Source organism: Dipodomys ordii, unplaced genomic scaffold, assembly GCF_000151885.1.
Source record: "Dipodomys ordii isolate 6190 unplaced genomic scaffold, Dord_2.0 Scaffold5, whole genome shotgun sequence".
Taxonomy (NCBI): Eukaryota; Metazoa; Chordata; class Mammalia; order Rodentia; family Heteromyidae; genus Dipodomys; species Dipodomys ordii.
The window spans coordinates 1,636,567-1,656,435 of record NW_012267221.1 but is presented as its reverse complement, the minus strand read 5'-3'; positions in this window follow the sequence as shown (position 1 = coordinate 1,656,435).

The following is a 19,869-nucleotide window of genomic DNA, read 5'->3' as shown; positions in this document are numbered from 1 at the left end:
AACAGATGGGGTGAAAAAACAAGATCCATCCAATAATTGCATTCTGTTTTCGGTTAATTTTTAATTGATTAAAGTTTCCACTAAATATAGTATGTCTTTTAATGTATTATCCATGTCACACTTCTTGAATAAAAGATATTAATCTCTGATCTTAGATAAAAGAATTCCGATAGACATCTCCACAAAATAACATGCCTGTAAATACACAGAACCATCAAAAATGTCATAAAGGCCATCAAACTAACTTATAATAGAAAACAGCCCTCCTGCAAAACAAAAACAAAAATGAAGCACAGTCCCAAGCATCATGTCTTTCTTTCCTTCACCACCTCAAATAAAAAGATGATAGACTCAAAGAACTAAAATTTCAATAAGTCAATCTCACAAATTTGTAGTTAAATTTAAATAGCGAAATACAGTTAGTGGCAACTGTAGTAGAGAAGGAATCTATGTTATTTTAATGTACTTAGAATGGATATGTCCCTGTTTTTAAAAAAATTACAGGGTACTCAGATTTGGCACAGTATACATATTATTAGAGAACTAGCTAAGTTGCTGTGACACCATCAGCCAAGTTAAAGAAAAAAAGAATAGACAGAGGTAGTGGAAGTTTGGTTCAAATGGTGGAGCATGTGCCTAGCAAGTGTGAGGCATAGAAGCAATTTGCCACATTGATGTAAGCAGTGCTGCTTGTCCATATTATCACTGCCATGATGATTTGAAATCTTGGGAACTGTGAGCCTAAACAAATCTTTTCTCCTTTTAAATTCTTTCAGATATTTATCACACTGATAAAAGCTAACAGAGTTGTACTTCATCAAGATGACTTGATATTACTCTCAGACAGGCATTATTCTCAAAGAGCTCTATGTCTCTTTTCCTTGAGTATTGGCAAAAAGTTCTAACTTTTCTAAGCATTACAGTATGGCAAAGGTGATGCTATGTGACTACTGGAACTAAGTCATAAAGAGGATAAAAATTCTGCCTCATTTACTTTATCTGAGGCACTTCCTCTGTCAACCTGGCCATCATGCCATGAGGAAGCAAAAACTAGCTTATGAGATGACATCATACAAAGTCTCTTTTCTGATAGGAATCAAACTCCTAGTCAAGTTAATTAAAAAAAGAAACCAACTGCTAAAGATGTGAATAAACAATGCTGCCAATGGTTTGGCTTCACAGCTTTTTCAAGCTGGCACTATAAACCTTATGAAGCTGAATGAACCATCCTCAACTTATTCTGTCTGAATCCCTAACCCAGAATTTCTAAGTGAAATTAAATAATCTGTATTCACTAATGTTGGTGGCAGGGAGTTATGTGGTAGGCAGCATTAGATAGCTGGACTAAAGTGTTTCTACATGACAAAGTTTGAGTCTTTGATAGTTGAGGTCTGCAAGTTGAAGTTTGTACCTGCAGATCTCAGTATACTTCTGATAAGATAGAAAGGGAAGTCAAGGAAAATGAGATATGTAATTTTGTTTTCACAGTCAATAAAGGAGTCTTTGCTTTCTCTTCTTTTAACAATAGCATACTGTCGATTTTCCAATGGCCTGGAACAATTAATAGTCCCCAAATAGTCCAAAAGTAATGTTTTGACCTTTACTTGGCAAATTCTCACTCTTCTGAAAGGCTTGGGATTCACATGAAACATAACATTCACCTAGAAGTCTATTGATAATTACATTTTAGTGAATTTACAACACTATATTCCAGTTTTATGCTTCACTAGGCTGTAAGCTTCCTGTGGGCATCATTACATATCTATCTCAAAATAAATTAATAAATATCAGTTGGATAAATGGGTATTTAGTCAACAAATGTTCTTCTTCACCTTTGCTGAAAGGTGCATAGATTGAAAGAATACAGTTTGGAAAATTGGGAAACAGATATTCAGAAATTACAGAATGATGACTAGGTGTCAGGAGATTCAGGTTTAAGTTTTGGCCATTTCACTAAGTGGTTGTATGGCCATAAACCTGTCACTTCACATTAGTACTATATTTGAAATGAGACATGTGCGTCTTTGTCTAGGGTAAGGCTTTTCAATTGTACATTATTGGCATTTTGGAGTGCACTGTTCTTTGTTATTAGGGGAAGTCCTATCTTCTATGGATTCTTAGCAGCAATCTTCACCTCTACCCATATAAATGCAATACACACACACACACACACACACACACACACACACACACACACATTTCCTATCTTCTATGGATTCTTAGCAGCAATCTTCACCTCTACCCATATAAATGCAATACACACACACACACACACACACACACACACACACACACACACACACACACACACACACACACATTGTCAAACATTCCCAGAGGGAACCAGCATCTAAGAATTGCTGGTTAAAGAAAAGGAAGAACATGCTGGTGCTTGTGGCTTACTCCTATAAGCTCCTAAGAGGTTGAAATCTGAGAATCATTGTTTGAAACTAGTCCTGGAAGACAAATCCTCAGACTAGAAAAATGTATTACACACTATGTTGAAAATGAACTTTACAACTTGGGGGGGGGGAGAGGAGTTGGGGAAGTGATAGTAGGGGAAAAACAATAGGAAATGTACTCATTACCATACTCATATAACTGTAACCCCTGTGTACACTACCTTTACAATAAAAATGTATTAAAAAAGAAAAACATATTGCTCCCAGTAAGTAATTTATATTTACTATACTATACTACATACTCTAAAAAGCAGTAATTAAATGTTCTCACCTATTATGAGAAAAATAAGTTTTAAGCACTTGCAATTGAAGTTGTCAAAATATATCCAACATCACTATAGAACTTTAATGTTAACTAAATCAAGTTAAATTTTATCTTAAATATAGACTGTATGTGCATTAAGGACATTAATAATACCACTACGGATATTGTAAGTCATTCCCTGAGCAATTTGTATTTCTTTTAAGATTTAATGTAGAAAAACATGAGGAAGTAGGTGTTTGGGGTTTTTTTTTGGGGGGAGGCAGTATTGGGGTTTGAATTTAGGGACTTATTATGTACTAGACAGGCTGTCTACCACTTGATCCACTCTCCCAGCTGAAATGGTATTTAATAAAGGAAAAATGTTAATTTTCAAATTCTTTAAAAATACTATCTTAATATTCAATGTGTTTGTTTAGGAATTTGAAAATGAATATTTTTGACAAACAATATTTTCCAGCTGTTAAGAAGGATTTGATGAATTTGGATTTCTTAACAGTGATCCAACATGCTCAAGTGATTAGGTATATGCTAGGAATAACCTTGTAATGACACTCAGTGAGCAAAGAGCAATCACTTGCCACAATTTTCTTTATTCATTTATTATTTATACTGCGCTAGCTTCCAATAATTTAAGATGATTCACCTGGCCTTTAAACACGGGAGTGGTAGAACAGCATTGAGTATAGGAAAAGCACAAGCTTTTGGAAGCAGACACATGTAAGTTTGATGGAAGTTTGCATCTGGTCCCTTCAGTACAGTACCTATAGAACCTTGGTCAAGTCACTTATCCTACTTTTGGAATAGTATATTCCATCCTAATAACTAGAATGTCTCCTTGTATCTAGCTTGTGGCTAGACCTTGATTAGTTACTTTTCTTCCTCTGCCTGAATGTTTAATTAGACTTTAAGAAAATAAAACTGTTTTCTTATTTTTTTAAAACTTCTTTTTTAGTTTTCTTAAACAGAGAAGAAAAATGAGACAGCTTTTAGGAACTCTCTCTCCTGTGGTAATATCACTAAATGTAATTAAATGTTACTTTCCTTATGAAAACAATTTCTCTGAACAACTTGTGTAAATGTCCTGATGTTTGGTATGTTAAAGAATGAAAGGTAAATTTAGGTTATGGAAGGTAGTCAAATCTATCATGGTTTGGGGCCCTATGGCAAACAAATTTGGAAAGTTTTATGCAATAAACATGCTTTAAATATAACAAATTAAAATGTTGTTAGTAAACTTAGTATTATAATTAATCTGTTGATGATCTATCTATAGAAAGAGGTCTCACTATACGAATGTACTTAATAAATAAGTATATACAAAATATCTACTTACAATTAGTCAAATGACAGTGGAAAAGAAAGGAAGAGGTATTGTCTAAGAAACTCTAGGTAGTCTACACAAAAGAACCGGTCATAGAAATCTCTATCATTTACAATTTTGTGACCTGGACTCTGGACCTCAGGCTCCTCATGAATGAAAAGGAATAGAGTAAGAATTTTTATGAAGATTAAGCAGGATAATGAATCTACAGGGTCTAGAAGTTGCTGTATGACTGTGATGGCTTCAACTTCCAAATGATCCTCTATTATGTGTGAATAGCTGAATATTTGAGTATTTAATACATTTACCTATATCACTCTTTAAAATTTATAGGTCTGTATTTTAAACCAATATAAAAGAATCTATGTACTAAATATTTTTTCCAATTAAAGTGTAAAATTCATACAGCTATAGTTGTTCAAAATGGCACTGAACTTTCTTTTCCAAACCTATTATAAAGATAAATTTTAAAGCTCCACAAAAAAGTTGTTTAAAATTTTTATTTGTTTTTAAGCAAAAAATGAAGCAAACCACCAAAAAACAACAACCTGGCACATCAAACGCTACTCAAGAAAGATAGCTGTCTGTAAAAATAAAAGATAATCCCATCCACATGGATAATACAGATAACAATCAAAATAACAATCATCTATCATGAAATTATGAATGCTGTTTTCTGTCATTATTCACAGTAAAGAATTATTAGTATTTTATGAAAACAAGATCAAGACATAGAGGAGGTTTCAATGAGTGACTGAAAATTAAAGGTAAGATGGAAAGAAAGATAAGAATCTAATCTTGTATATTTCCAAACAGGCACAACTACTGGCTGTATAAATGGGAATGGATTTAGGTAAGGCAGTTCCTAGGATCTTAAAAATAAAAGAACAATAATGAAACTAGGAAAGTCAGAAAGAACCTTATCTCCTGAGGGGCATGATGGAACACGTAACTCCAGCACTTAACATGCTAAGGCAGGAAGATTTTGAGTTCAAGGCCAGCCTAAATACATAGTGAGTTGGAGGCCAGCCTAAAATACATACTGAAACTATACCTTAAAAAAAAAAAAAGAAAGAAAGAAAAAAAAGAAACAAAACATAGCCCTACAATTTTCATCCTGGATTCTCTTGGGTTGTTGGGTAAAGGAGTCATATCTGTTTTCTGGGCCTGGAATAAATTAGACATCATATGAAGACTATGATAGTGGCGTGCTTCTGTTTAGGCATTAGATTAAGGTGATGGTGATGGGTACTGTTTGATACTAGTCTTTTTGGGGTGATGACTCTAGAGTCATTTGACAGTATTACTGATGGCTCATAATTGCTCTTGGGTGAGTAAGTTTTCATAAAATCATTTATACCCACATCTATCTATGTATCTATTTATCTATCTATCTATCTAGCAATTCAGTACATATATAGCATGTGATATAACATTCCCAAAAATGTCAAGGACTATATCCAAGAATTATGCACATTGCCATTTCTACATTGAAATAAAAGGATCACATCAAAAACTACAAAGCCTCTAAAAGTCTTCCATGAGTTTAGCTCTGGATTTTCCACCAAATATACTTAGTTCAAGTAAGGATTTGATGTTGGAATACTTAACTCTAATTTTTCCTTATTAATAGTAACACAGACATTTTTATTTCCAGAACATTTTGGAGTTTAGAATTTTAGATAAGGGGCAATGGACACTTATTTGTAGATATGATCCTATTTTCTCAACCTCATCTTATTTATCTCATCTCACTTATGGTCCATTTAAAAAAGAAACTTGGAGCTTGTTAACTAGTCAGAGACTAAGGTACAATAGTTGCCAGGCTTAAAAAATCCTGGCTATCAGTATTTACCCAAGTGCCAAAGGATTCCTGTACAAGTTTCAAGTGTCTGAGTAATGGGAAACACACACACACACACACACACACACACACACACACACACACACACACACACAGAGTTCTTTTGGACTTGATAGAAAATGCCATTATCCATGCTTGCTTCAACAGCACATACACTAAAACTGGAATGACACAGAGGTTAGCATGGCCCCATGCAAGGATATCATGCAAGTTCTGAAGTGTTCCATATTTTTGCAGAGTGCAATGGATTTTGATGAAAGTGATCTATATAACTAATGTGTAAAAGATGGGAGGGAGGGAATGGAAAAGAATATGGGAACAAATGACACTATGTGAAAGGAAATGTACTTATTACCTGATGTATGTAAAGGTAATCTTGCTGTATATCACTTCTAAAAAACAATAAAGCAAATTAGGAAGAAAAAAAAGAAAATGCCATTATTCACAGTATGAAATTTAGATTGTTCTTTCTGCCATATTCAACAATAATGACCAGTAACAGTAACCAGATAACAGTAATGTGATCATGTATACACTGAGCTGAAAAAGTCTACCACTTGTTGTTTCTTCATATCCAAACAAAATGCCCAAACCCTTAACTAATTGCTCACTCTTGATCTTCATTTTAGTGATCATGACCAGCAGGGTTGTTTAAAAAGACCAACACAATTATGTGACAAAATAGATGCTATCATGGTCTGAGTCAGTCTGTCTGCATGTTTCCTTGCTTCTTCCTTTTTATCACGGACTGCTCTGGTTCAGCTTCTTACTAGGCAATTGGAATTAACTCACATCTGTTTTCATAGATTTATCTGACTTTAAATTAGATGCCACTCCCTGTCATTTAAAAAATAGGAAAAAATAGGTGAGAAAAAGAGAAAACTATTAGTGAAAAGTACACAGCAGAAACGTAGAATGCTTAAGAATGTTGGGAGGAGGGGGCTCAAAATAAAACCATGCACCCAAATATTAAATTGGTTAAGTATTTTATAAATTGCACTAAAATATTTATTTAAATAATGTCTTTTCCCCTGAAGATTTCATGGTGAAATGCTATTTTTTTAGTCAAGACAAGTTATGAAAAGTAAAAAAAAAATAAATTATAATAACTCAAAAGTATATGGAAATCACAGACTGAAGATTCATTATTTAGCTCTAAAACATAAAGCCAATTAAAATATTGTTTTGTTTCTGAGAAAAAAGTGCTTTGTTGTGGTTTTTCCTTTTTTTTGGTTTGGCTGTTTTTTGTTTTGTTTTGTTTTTCATAGTAGTGTGACAGTACAGGAAATTTTACGTGCTAAGTAAACATTCTACCACTGGAGCTATCCCCTCAGTCTTTTCTTGTTTTAATTATTTGTCAGGTAGAGTTTCAAGTTTTTTCACATATGACCTGGACCAAGATTCTCCTTATCAATAGGCTCCCCATGTAGCTAGTTCATAAGAACATATCATGAGGACTAGTTTATTGACTAAGATGAGATTTCATACACTTTTCGCCCTGTCTAGCCTTGATCCATGATTGCCTTCTAAGTAGCTGGGATTAGAGAAATGGTTCGTGTGGCATGCGACAAAGATTTTAATAGGCCAAGTTTCCACTTACAGATTAATGTCTTCATGCTGAAAGGTCTATTTTCAAATAATGACTTAGAAATTAAAGAATATTTACTAAAGTATTTTGAAAACTATTTTCAGGGGCAGAAAATTAGGGTAGACATTTCTTAGATCCTTCATCAATGTCATATATCTTTATAATTATTATAATACCATCCCTTGTATATAGCTTTGTTTTTGGAGTATTTTTACTTCTAGCTAAGCAGAATTCTATAATCTTAATGTAAAGACAAATGTTCTAGGTATACATGCCACATGGAGTTGGTAGTATTTTTATGTAAGTGGCCAGGAACCTTTGGTTCAGGCCTGCATTCTCAACTACACAGGAGGCTAAGATCTGCAAACTATGGTTCAAAGCCAGGCACAAAACTAAGTCTGGAGATTCTATCTACAATTAACCAGCAAAAACGATGCATTGAAAGTATGGACCAAGTTGAGCACCAACTATAAGTGAAGAGGATGAGTAAAAGGAGGAAGCCCTGAGTTCAAACCCAGGCACAACACATGTGTAAACATGTGTACATACACACACACACTCACGTACATACACAGAGATTACAAATGTCCAAAAGGTTAAATGATCTATTCAATATTAATAGTGATATAAGGTCTTGATATCTGACTACAAATTCAATGTTTTTAAAAGCTACAAAAAACTTGTGTTTTCCAAGATAAAATTATATCCTAAACTGCAAACAGGAGAAGCAAGTAAGTGACAGAAATACCTTAAGAAATATTTCTATGGCAGATTTTCCATCTTTATGTAATCTTAATTTAGAAGGGAAATGCCTCCTAGCATTAAGATTGTTATAAAAATATTTTAAATAAACTATGCAAACAATGGAAAATGAGAGGATCTTTGTACTGTGGGGTCTTTTTTGTTTGTTTGTTTTTGGTGGGGGGTAGTACTGTGGATTTAACTGAAAATCTCCTGCATCCTAAGCAAGCACTATATCACTTAAGGCATGTCTCCAGTCATTAGGCTTTTAGAGCTTTATTTTTTCAGACAGACCTTAGGCCTACAATCCTATTATCTCTACTTCTTGAGTAGTTGGCACCATCATACAAAACAAAACAGAAATATTTTAATAAGTGTAGCTGAAATACAGGACATTGACCATGATGGTCATTTTTTTATTTTTGAATGAAATATGCTAAGTAAATGTTGAATGTTCAAGAATAGACATAATTTCTTTCGGCAGGAACCATGTTTATGAAAAAGTAACTATTAATGATGTCAAATAATACCTTCTGCTTCATCATTAAATAATACTAAAATACAATTAATCCTTTCACAAAAAAACCTTTGTCAGTAAATATTTTCTAGTGCTTTAGGAGTAATGATAAATTTCACAAGCAAAGCAAATTAACATACTAAGCTTTGTGGATATGGTTATGTCTATACCTTGATTTTTAGCCAAGATTCCTTAACAATTTGGGGGAAGGTTTGTTGAAACTGGGGCTTGAACTCAGGCCTGGGTGCCATTATCCCTTAGTGTTTTTGCTCAAGGCTGGTACTCACTTGTATTAGAGCTCCATTTCTAGATTTTTTTTTGTGGGTAAACAGAGGTAAGAGTATCATGGACTTTCCTGGCTTGCTTACAACTGTACTTCTCAGATTCCAGCCTCTTGTGCAGCTAGGATTACATGCATGAGCCATTTGTTCTGAGACCCAAACACTTATTGTTTAACTTTCACTAACAAAGCAATGTTGCTTTGACTTAATTTACTTGTTAAATTTGCACTTTCTATAACATAAAGGTTCTAGGACTTACCACATTTAGGTTAAATTCCTGTGTCACTTATTTAATATATGAATGACCTTGGGCTAATGACCATTTCTTTGTGCCCTAGATTCCTTACAAGTTTGTTGTGTATATTTCAAAAGGTTCATGAACCATCATCCCTAACATGGTAGTTATAATTATGAATAAACTTTTTATAGAGGATAACCTATTTATTTTGTTGGAAACATATCAAATGGTATTGAAATTGGGCTGAGGTCATCAACACAAAAGATATTATTTTACATCCTTTTGTTTGGCAAATACACAAAAGAGTTCTGGAATGAAAACATCCTTTCCTTGAAATCACTTGAGAATGAAAGTGTCACTGAATTGTAAGTGCTTTATGCTTCAACTGGATAGCAAACTTCACAATGACTAGGGACCATGTTTGTTTGTTTTAACACATATCCTAACATAACACTGCTCAAGTACATGATACAAATATCTGATGAAATACAATAAATAGGTTAATGAAGAAGTTCATGGCAATCATAGAAGATACAGAAAGAATTTAAATGAATAATAGAAAGCTGGTTCTGGTGGCTCACACCTGTAATCCTAGCTACTCTGTAGGCTGAGATCTGAGGATCATGTTTCTTTTCAAAGCCAGCCTGGGCAAGAAAGTCTGTCAGACTCTGATCTCCAAGAAACTACCAAAAAGTTCAAAATGGAATTGTGGCTCAAAATGCTGCACAGTATCATTGAACACAAAAGCACAAAGACAGCACCTAAGCACCGTGTTCAAGCCCCAAGATAACCACACAGACACAGACAGACAGAGAGGCAGACAGACAGACAGACACACACACACACACACACATACACACAAGAATGAAGGGACAAAAGACTAAGTACGAGCAAATCAGAAGAACCTAGCAACTTCTGAGAACCTGGTAAATTCAGAGAACTAAAAGAAATAAAAAGAACTTGACAGAAGATAGAGATGCAGGCTCCAGGAAAAGGAAGACAACATAGAAGTCACTGAATGAATGAATGACAGGACTGAAAAACTGAAGAATGAATGATCCTGTTCTATAGCATGTTTTAGTTCTGAAGGGAGCAGCTCAAGCCTGATTTAGACAGGCCTAGGGCTAAAAAAGGAAGTTTTGCTTTCTCATACTCCTTTCCAAAGGATCTTTGAGAAATGTCTTTAGTTTTGCATTTAAAGAAATAAATTCTTCCTCAAAGAAAAAAGAATTATGGTAGGACACAGTAAGTAAAAAGGATGAAGCTTCAGAACTTTCAAAAAAAGCAGAATGATCCAGAGTCTAAGAATGATTTTTATAGAATCACGTTAAATGAAAGTGAACAGTGACCACAATGGCTATAGGATTCAGTTATTTACTGATAAGGCAAATGCATTTACTTGTAAGATTAATGTACTTTCAAGATGGAAAATTACTTTAAGTTTTGGGTAATTTGTGTCTTAAGGTACCTTGACTTTATCTACTATTATCCTACTATATTATATACTACTATCCACAATAGTGGATAATAGTACTTACCATATAGTAAGTATTATTTGTTAAGAATCCCATAGAAGGGTACATCAGATCCTGTACAGAAATGGTAAGCCTTCAGAGTGGGTACTGCTTTGGACTGTGGACAACACGGGGTTCAGATTCTAATACAGGCAGAGAGCAGACCAGGACATATGAGATGTGACTGTCACCTCTCTGTCCTACTTAATATTCTCTCATTCTTCATTAAAACCAATGTGTTTTGAGGAGTAGTGGCTAGGTTAACTCCTTATGAAAGCTGGTCTTGTTTGGTTCCAACTTGAAAGATGCTGTCAGTTCAAGTTATTACTTACCCTTAAAACAAATTTCAAATTTCTGATTTCAGAGACTAACCAAGGAAAAGGGGTGAAGGAAAAGAATAATTCACATAGAAAATATCTGAACATATATAACTAAGAGTTTATTACCTATCTCCTTCGATTTGAAAAAAATTCAGTGCTTGAACTAATACTTATTTAAGGGTCTTATTTTGTTCCAGGAACTATTATAATTGCTAGGCTTACAACAGTTTAAAAAGGAGTACAAGAATCCCATCCATATACAGATTTTATTTAAGGAATTTGTTTGAGACAATGAGAAAGTTTTGAAATAACAAGAAATATTTTAACATTTACTGAACCTCTTTTACATTAAAATGTATAATATATAAATTTTTAAAAATTACCCACACCTAGACACTGTAAGCTGCCTCTTATGATTAATGTATACACTAAAGAAAGTATGTTCTTTTGGGTACATAAATTGTCTTTATATTTAAGTGCTTTTGAAATAGCTTCTATAATTAGAATCAGCAAATGCCTTTCCACATTTAATCTTAGCTTGCTACATTGAATTTTACAAAAACATATTCTCATCATAAAAGTAACAATGTATTTTAGAAGAATCTGTATCTAGAAGTTCTCTAATCTTAACATTTTAATACAATCATAATTTCTATCAATTTCCTTCTAATATTTCTAAAATTTTAAGTAGTTGTATATTTACATAGTTATCAACATACGTAATAACTGTGAATTATCTGTATTTTGACTTAAATTTTACTTTAAGCATTTTCATTACTTCATTTTGTTTATATTTAAGAGATCAAAAATAGGCAAAACAGCAGGGCATATATTTCTTTTTCCTAGACCAGCTAAAACCTTTAAGAATGGGAGTAAAAAGTACATTCTAAGCCTACCAGTTTTTAAATAGAAATCTAATAACAAAGGATTTAAATCTAAGCAATGCTAGGTTCAAAATCTGATACCAAGAATTTTTAAAAAGGATTATTATATGTAGCCCTGCATTCATAGTAACACAAATTTCTGATCTAGATTGTAGGTGAATAAAAATTGGAAAAGTTACTGGGCACTGGTAGTTCACGCCTGAAATTCTAGCTATTCAGGCGGCTGAGATCTGAGGATTGCCGCTCCAAGCCAGACCAGGCAGGAAAGTTTGTGAGACGCTTATCTACAATTAACCACCAAAAAGAAGTGGAGCTGTGGCTCCAATGGAAACACACTAGTTGAGCAAAAAAACCCCAAAACCTCAGGGATAGTACCCAGGCCCTTGAGTTCAAGCCTCACAGCCAGCACACACACATGGACACACATACAAAATTGGAAAAGGTATTGGGCATTGGTGGCTTAGACCCGTAATCCCAGATATACAGGGCCTGAGATTTTGAGAATTGTGGTTCAAGGCCAGCCCAGGCATATATTTGAAACCCCTTCTCAGGAAGACTATAAGACTCCATCTCAATGGGAAAAAGCAAGGCATGTTGGCACACGTCTGTCATGCCATAGATGACCTGAAGGTAAACATAGGGAGATCATAGACAATGCCCAGGGAGTAAGCAAGACTCTATCTTAAAAATAACTAGTGCAAAAAAGGACTGAAAGTATGTTTGTAGAAATAAAATGCCTGCCTTGTCGGCAGGAGGCCCTGAGTAGTATATATCCCTGGACTACAAAAAAGGGAAAAGTAACAAGATTGCTATTCGTATTTCAGCTGAGGTCCCATCAGAATTTTATAAATTTGCAACTGGATTTGATGCCAACTAGTAACTTCAGACCTCGATCATCTTGATTCTATTTTAAAAACATTAATCATGTTGATCTGGAAATATATTTAAGTGGACAAAAAAATTGAAGGCAGGAAGCATATTATACAAGTATCTTCAGCAATGTCACAGCATACAGTATCAACATACAAAAATCAATAGTTTTTCTGTATATCAAAGAAAAACAGGCTGAGAGAGGAATCAGAAAAACAATTCCATTCACAATAGCCTCAAATAACAACAACAACAATAAAAAGCTAGGAAGCAACATAATCACAGAGATAAAAAAGCTCTACAATGAAAACTAAATAACTCTGAGGAAGCAAATTGAAGAAGATACCAGAAGATGTTATTGATCAGCACAATTAATTATTATGTAAATGGATATATTACTGAAAGCAATCTACATTTCATGCAACCGTTATCAAAATCCCAACACCATTCTTCACAGAAATAGAAAAAATCAATCCTAAAATTCCTATGAAAGCATACAAATGCCCAAGCAATTCTAAGCAAAAAAGTAATGCTGGAGACATTACAATACTTCATATTTAGTACTACTGTGCCATAGTAACAAAAACTGCATAGTACTGGCATAAAAGTAGACATGAAGACCAATGGAACAGAAGGCTCAGAAACAAATCCATGCAGCTATAAACAAGCTAAATTTTAAGAAAAGAACACAAAAATTCCACTGAAGAAAAGATAGCTTCTTCAACAAATGGTGCTGGGAAACCTCTATAACCACAAGCAGAAGACTAAACTTGATGATTTTCTCTCACCTCGTACTAATATTAATTCAAAGTGGATCGTGAATATTAATGTAGACCTGAAACTCTGAAACTAATGCAAAAAAGAACAGGGGAACAATGAAAACATATTAGCATAAGGCAGTAACTTCCTGAGTAGAACTCAAAGAACTCAGCAAATAAAAGTATAGACAAAAGGAACTTAACAATAAAAAGGCTGTGTACAACAAAGGAAATAGTTACAAGATGGAAGAGACAGCATGCAAAATGAGAGAAAAATCTCTGCTAGCTTTACATCTGATGAAGAATTAAAAACCAGTATATACAGGGAACTAAAAAAACGAAATTCCCAGAGAATTAATACTGCTTTGTTAATTTTGAAGGGCAAATGAAATAGACAATTCTTGAAAGAAGAACAAATGTCAATCAGTACATAAAGATATGCTCCACAACCTGGCCATAAAGGTAATGCAAATACAAACAACATAGAGATTTCCTTTAATTACAGTGGCTACCATCAAGAACACAACAATAAATGCTGGTGATCATAAATATACCTAGGAAATGGTTACATAGGATTGTATAAATACATGTATATGTGTGTATGTGTGTAAAATACTGAGACTGGTTTAGGAAGGAGTACTAAGGAGAGTAATAGAGGAGACTGATCAAAGTACTCTATCTATCTATCTATCTACATATATATAAACACTTTGAAATAAAAATGTTATAACCATCATAATACAATTTTCTTAAGTTGTAGACAGACTAAAATATCCAAATAAAAAAAAAAACAGACAAAAAATCCAGAACAAAAGTATCAGTAACCTGAGATGGGTAAAGTCAACAATATTAGATGTGTGTTACGGAGGATACATATAGAGTAATGAAATCAATAAATATCCATGAGAAGCAAGTTGTACATAATCTTCTGTAAACATTGGTACATGTCAGGCTGGGAAGGTGGCTCAGTGGTAGATTGCTTGCCTTGCATGCATAAGGCCCTGGGTTTGATTCCTCAGCACCATATAAGCAGGAAAAAAAAAAGCTGCAAGTGGTGTTGTGGCTCTAGTAGAGTGCTAGCCTTGAGCTGAAGAGCTGAGGGACAGTATCCAGGTCCAGAGATCAGGTACAACTGACAAAAAAAAAAAAACCAAACCAAAAAAAAAAAAACATTGGCACATGTGTTATGTTTGCTCAGTGTTAAGAAAGTAACTCTAAGTCTAATAAAAAAAAAGTTAAAGATTCAAGCTCTGAAACATCAGGCCTTAATTAAAGAATATTTTTTCCTAAAGCTACACAAATCTAGTTTGTATTTGCATCTCCACGGAACCTCTTGATTAATGTAAAAATTCTATAAATTTGTTTTTACAAAAAGTGCATTGGCATTGCCAATCTACACGTTCCATATCAGATCTTAAGTGGATTTTAAAACTAGTATGATGGGTTGGGTAGGTGGCTCAGTGGTAGAGCGCTTGCCCTGCATGCGTGAGGCCCAGGGTTCGATTCCTCAGCACCACATAAGCAAAAAAAAAAAAAAAAGCTGGAAGTGGCGCTGTGGCTCAAGTGGTAGAGCGCTAGCCTTGAGCTGAAGAGCTGAGGGACAGCGCCAGGCCCAGAGTTCAGGCCCCACAACCGGACCCCCCCAAAAAACAAACAAACAAATAAACAAAACTGGTGTGATGTCTAGTAGAGTTCTGCAATCTAACATACCTTGCCAATATGTAAGGACATAACTGAGTTGAGGGATGACAGTCAATATAAACTCAAGGCAGCTATTTTTGTACTTTGTACTCTTTTTTCTTGCTATAAGAATTGCATATTTTCAGGTTTTTCTCTGAAATTGCTTTCAAATAAGTTAGATGTATTTTTGTATCTAATTCTTTGAAACCTGAATCAGAATACTATATCTACCTTCTTTCACTTTGAACTAAATATCAAAAATGATTCTTATTTTTTTTTTGGGTCCAGTCGTGTGGCCTGAACTCTGAGCCTGGGCGCTGTCCCTCAGCTCTTCAGCTGAAGGCTAGCGCTCTACCACTTGAGCCACAGTGCCACTTCCGGCTTTTTTCTTTTTGCTTATGTGGTGCTGGGGAATCGAACCCAGGTCCTCATGCATGCAAGGCAAGCGCTTTACCACTGAGCCACCTTCCCAGCCCCAAAAATGATTCTTTTATCTCAGTTAGTTCTTCCTAGATAGCAGGACTGTATTTAAACTCTATACATTAAGTTAAAATTTATCATCTTTGATAGAGTAGTTCAGTCCATATTATAGTATATAAATGTTTTTAGATATATTTCCATTAAGTTACTTTGACAATGGATTTTGAGAAAGAATGTATCCTTCCTTTAATTTTTTTCCCAAAACAAACATTACTTAATATCTTGATAAGAGATGTTGGGAGTTTGAGCATCTCAAGGCTACCTGTCTACGCATCAAATTAAACATAGGCAACCTATGCCTCAATGCTCAGTAAAGAAGCCAATAAAATGACCATTCTAACAACACAGGAAATGATTCATATTTCCTTGAAAATGTAATATTTGATTAAATGATAGGTATACTAATAAAGAGCATATTAAGACAATTGTGGCTTTTAACTGAGAGTGAGCTAGACAAAAATTTGTTAGGAGCTTCAAATTTAAGGACAGACATTATAAAAAAATGTTGGCAAACTATGCTATGAAAGCTCAGATAATAAATTTTTTAGACACTGTAGCCCTCTTACAGTCTATTGAACATTTTTCTTTTTCTTAAATCTTCAAATATGTATAAGGCATTTTTAGTCCAGGTAATATACAAAACAAGTGTTAGGTCAGATTTGGCCTGTGGGCAAAAGTTTGTCAATCTTTAATTTTGAATTATATGTCTTTACCCAACAAGACTGTCTGAACCTAGAGTGAAGGGCTGGAATGTGTTTTAGTCACTCAAGTATTTCTACTGCCTAGTACAGTGACTCAAATACAGCAGACATCTATGAGTAAATGAGTGACTAAGTAGATCCGTTAGTAGTGGCAACATAATAGATCTGTTAGCATTATTATAACTACTCTGAGTTATAAATACTGTTCAACAGTAGCTGCTCCTTTTCTCTGAGGTACCAAGATGACTAACTTCCCAGCCTCCTGTGACTAGCAATGTTAACACTGGGTAGGAATATCTAATTGTAGATATGAGCCTTCCAGGATCCATATTTCAATCTAGCCTTCCCTCCTTTCTCCATCCTGTCTTCTCTTCTCCCTTCCCCTTTTCTCCTCTCCTCCCCTTCCCTATTCCTCTGCTCCTCTCTTTCTTTCCAACATAATATTCAGCAATGATTGAAATGGTGGTAGCTCTATAAGGTCCCCAAGTGACTATTATGAGTAGAGATCCTGCTGACCACGATGAACATGCAAGGAAAGCAAGAAATAAACCTTTGTTCTTTAAAACCACTGAGGTTTGTGGTTTTTCACATTTTATAATATACTCTTATCCTGACAGATATAATACTAAACATTACTGAATCTTTAAGCTATATGTAACCTATTTTAATACTTGTACCTGGCTATAATTCAAAACAGACATAGTGAAATATTTTTATCACCAAGCTAAAACAAACAGTACCCTAACATTTTAAATTAGTTCCTGTTTCTGACCTAGAGAAAAGTCAACAGACATTTAATTTTTATGTACTGTTATCTTAATAAGGGTAGGGTAGTATGGATAATATTTATGTTTTTAGACCACAATTGTAAACCAATTAAGAAATCAACTATGTATATGTTGTTAGTCGGCTTACTGTTGCTGAAACAAAATACTTCAGGCAACTTCTAGAGAAAAGGTTTAGTTTGACAGTTTAAGAGATTCAATCCATCTCTGGTTGGCCTCTGTTTCTGGACTTATGGGGAAATAGTGTATCATGGTGCCAGAATGTGGCACAACTACTCATTTCACAGCCAGAACTAAGAAAAGCACCAAACACATCAAAGGCCAGCTTCCAATGACCTTAAAATATCCTCTTCGGTTCTACTACCTCCCAATACAGCTGAGCTGGGACAAACCTTTTCACATATGGACCCTTGATAGAATACTCTGGATCCAAACTCCAGAAGAGACTTACAACTGAAGAAGCTCGTAAATACTAGTGGTTAATTTTCACAAACTATTTATTTTGATCATTAGTACATTTATTTGAGCATTGAATTAAAAATTAGATAAGATTCCAGTTGAGATCTAAGGATCTGATATAAAGCCTGATATACAAAAAAACTATAAATACAACAACAAAACACTTCACAGAAATCAGTATCTTTAAGATATCTTATACAAGAATGCAAGGAAATATGTACAGAAATATACATGCATGAAAAGTTTCATTAGCTTTATGTTATAACTCCTTCATAATATAGTCTATTACTTTGAGTAAGACAGTTATGGGATGGAGATAAGACAAAGAAAAGAGGTAAGGTGGACAATATTGTAGATGTCCATTCTGTTTTCAAACAGTAAATCAAAATTTACCATGGCTTCTTTTTACAAAACAAAACACAAAGAAACAAATTTGGCTGAAAAGTTAAGTCACAGCTTATTCCAGTATGCTTTACAACCCTTCTATCCTTGGCCATATCTTAATGGGTAAAAACTCCTCATATAATTATCTATAGTCTTCCTTACTTGCTTCCTTCTCTCGACGGCTTCTCTCTTGAGGCATCTTTCCAACAATCTTTTGCACAAAACTTGTTTTTACTGCATCTCTATTACTGCTCATATAATAACTAATTAACAATTAAGAATCTCTTATGCTTCACTCTCTTCACAAAATTCTGTTTCTAGAGGCCTCTATATTTTAATAGTAGTTCCGAGGACATCATTCTCAGATAGTCTTTTATGGAGAATTAAAACACAGCCTAGAAGATCAGTACTTCTCTAGCTACTCATGAGCCATTCTTCCAGTCCAAATAATAAACATTTTGGTATCAGCTACATAGGTTTATACAACATTGCCAGTAATACTACTGACTCCAAAACCTGGTTCTACATAACCTAGCTTTTCTTCCTGAGCTGTGTTATCTGAGGTTATCATTTTTTTCTTTTTTTGTCTTAGGTAAATAAACCACACTTAAAATTGAGATGAAAAAGTATAAAATTTCATGTTTGTATATAACCATGTTTAATGGCTATACACTACACTATGATAGCAATACAAAATACACTTAAATCTTGAGAGGTAATGTTTTACTTTTTGTTTTTATTTTTTGAAATTGGTTGATAGATGATATACAATCAGAGATGGACTAGAGCTGGTGATCCTTCTGCCTCATCCTCCAAAGTACTGGAATTACAGACCTTTACCACCATGCTGGATGAGGCAATGAGAGCAAGAAAATAATTGACAGTTTTGACTTGTGAAAAACAATTAGGAAAAATAAATTTTAATGCCAACTTTAAAACTATCTTTTTTCTTTCTTTCTTTTGTCTTTTTCTTTTCTTTTCTTTTTTTCCTGTGGGTCCTGGGGCCTGAACTCTGGGCCTGGGCGCTGTCCCTCAGTGCTTCAGCTCAAGGCTAGCGCTCTACCACTTGAGCCACAGCACCACTTCCAGCTTTTTCTGCTTATGTGGTGCTGAGGAATCAAAGGCCTCATGAATGCAAGGCAAGGACTCTACCACTGAGCCACCTTCCCAGCCCTCAAACCATCATCTTTTAATGATGCACATATCCATTAACTACATGTTGTATTTGTACATCAAGACAAAAGTTTTATGGGTAGTCTGTCATGGTTAGACCCTCATTCCCCTGTCTCACTTCTTATAAAATTGAAATGCTGTTTGAGACAACAATGGGCTTTTACTCATGTACTGACATCACCACCACAGTAGCTTCTTTAATGAATCTAATTGACAAAGAGTAATAGAAAGTCGTTGCAGGAAGGCTATTGCACCAGGTTATAAGACACAGAAACACACACACACACACACACACACACACACACACATTTTCTGTGCAGGTCCTAGTTGAATTCAGGGCCTGGGTACTATCCTAGAGCTTAGTTGATCAAGGCTAATGCTCCATCATTTGAGCCAGGGTGTTACATTTCCAGGCTTTTGGCAGTTAATTGGAGATAAGATTCTCAAGGACTTTTCTGTCTGGGCTGGCTTTGAACTGTGATTCTTAGATCTCAGATGTCTGCGAACCTAAGATTATAGGCATGAATCACCTGCTCCCAGCTCATAAATATATATATATTTTTATCTGAGTTCTAATGGAGAAG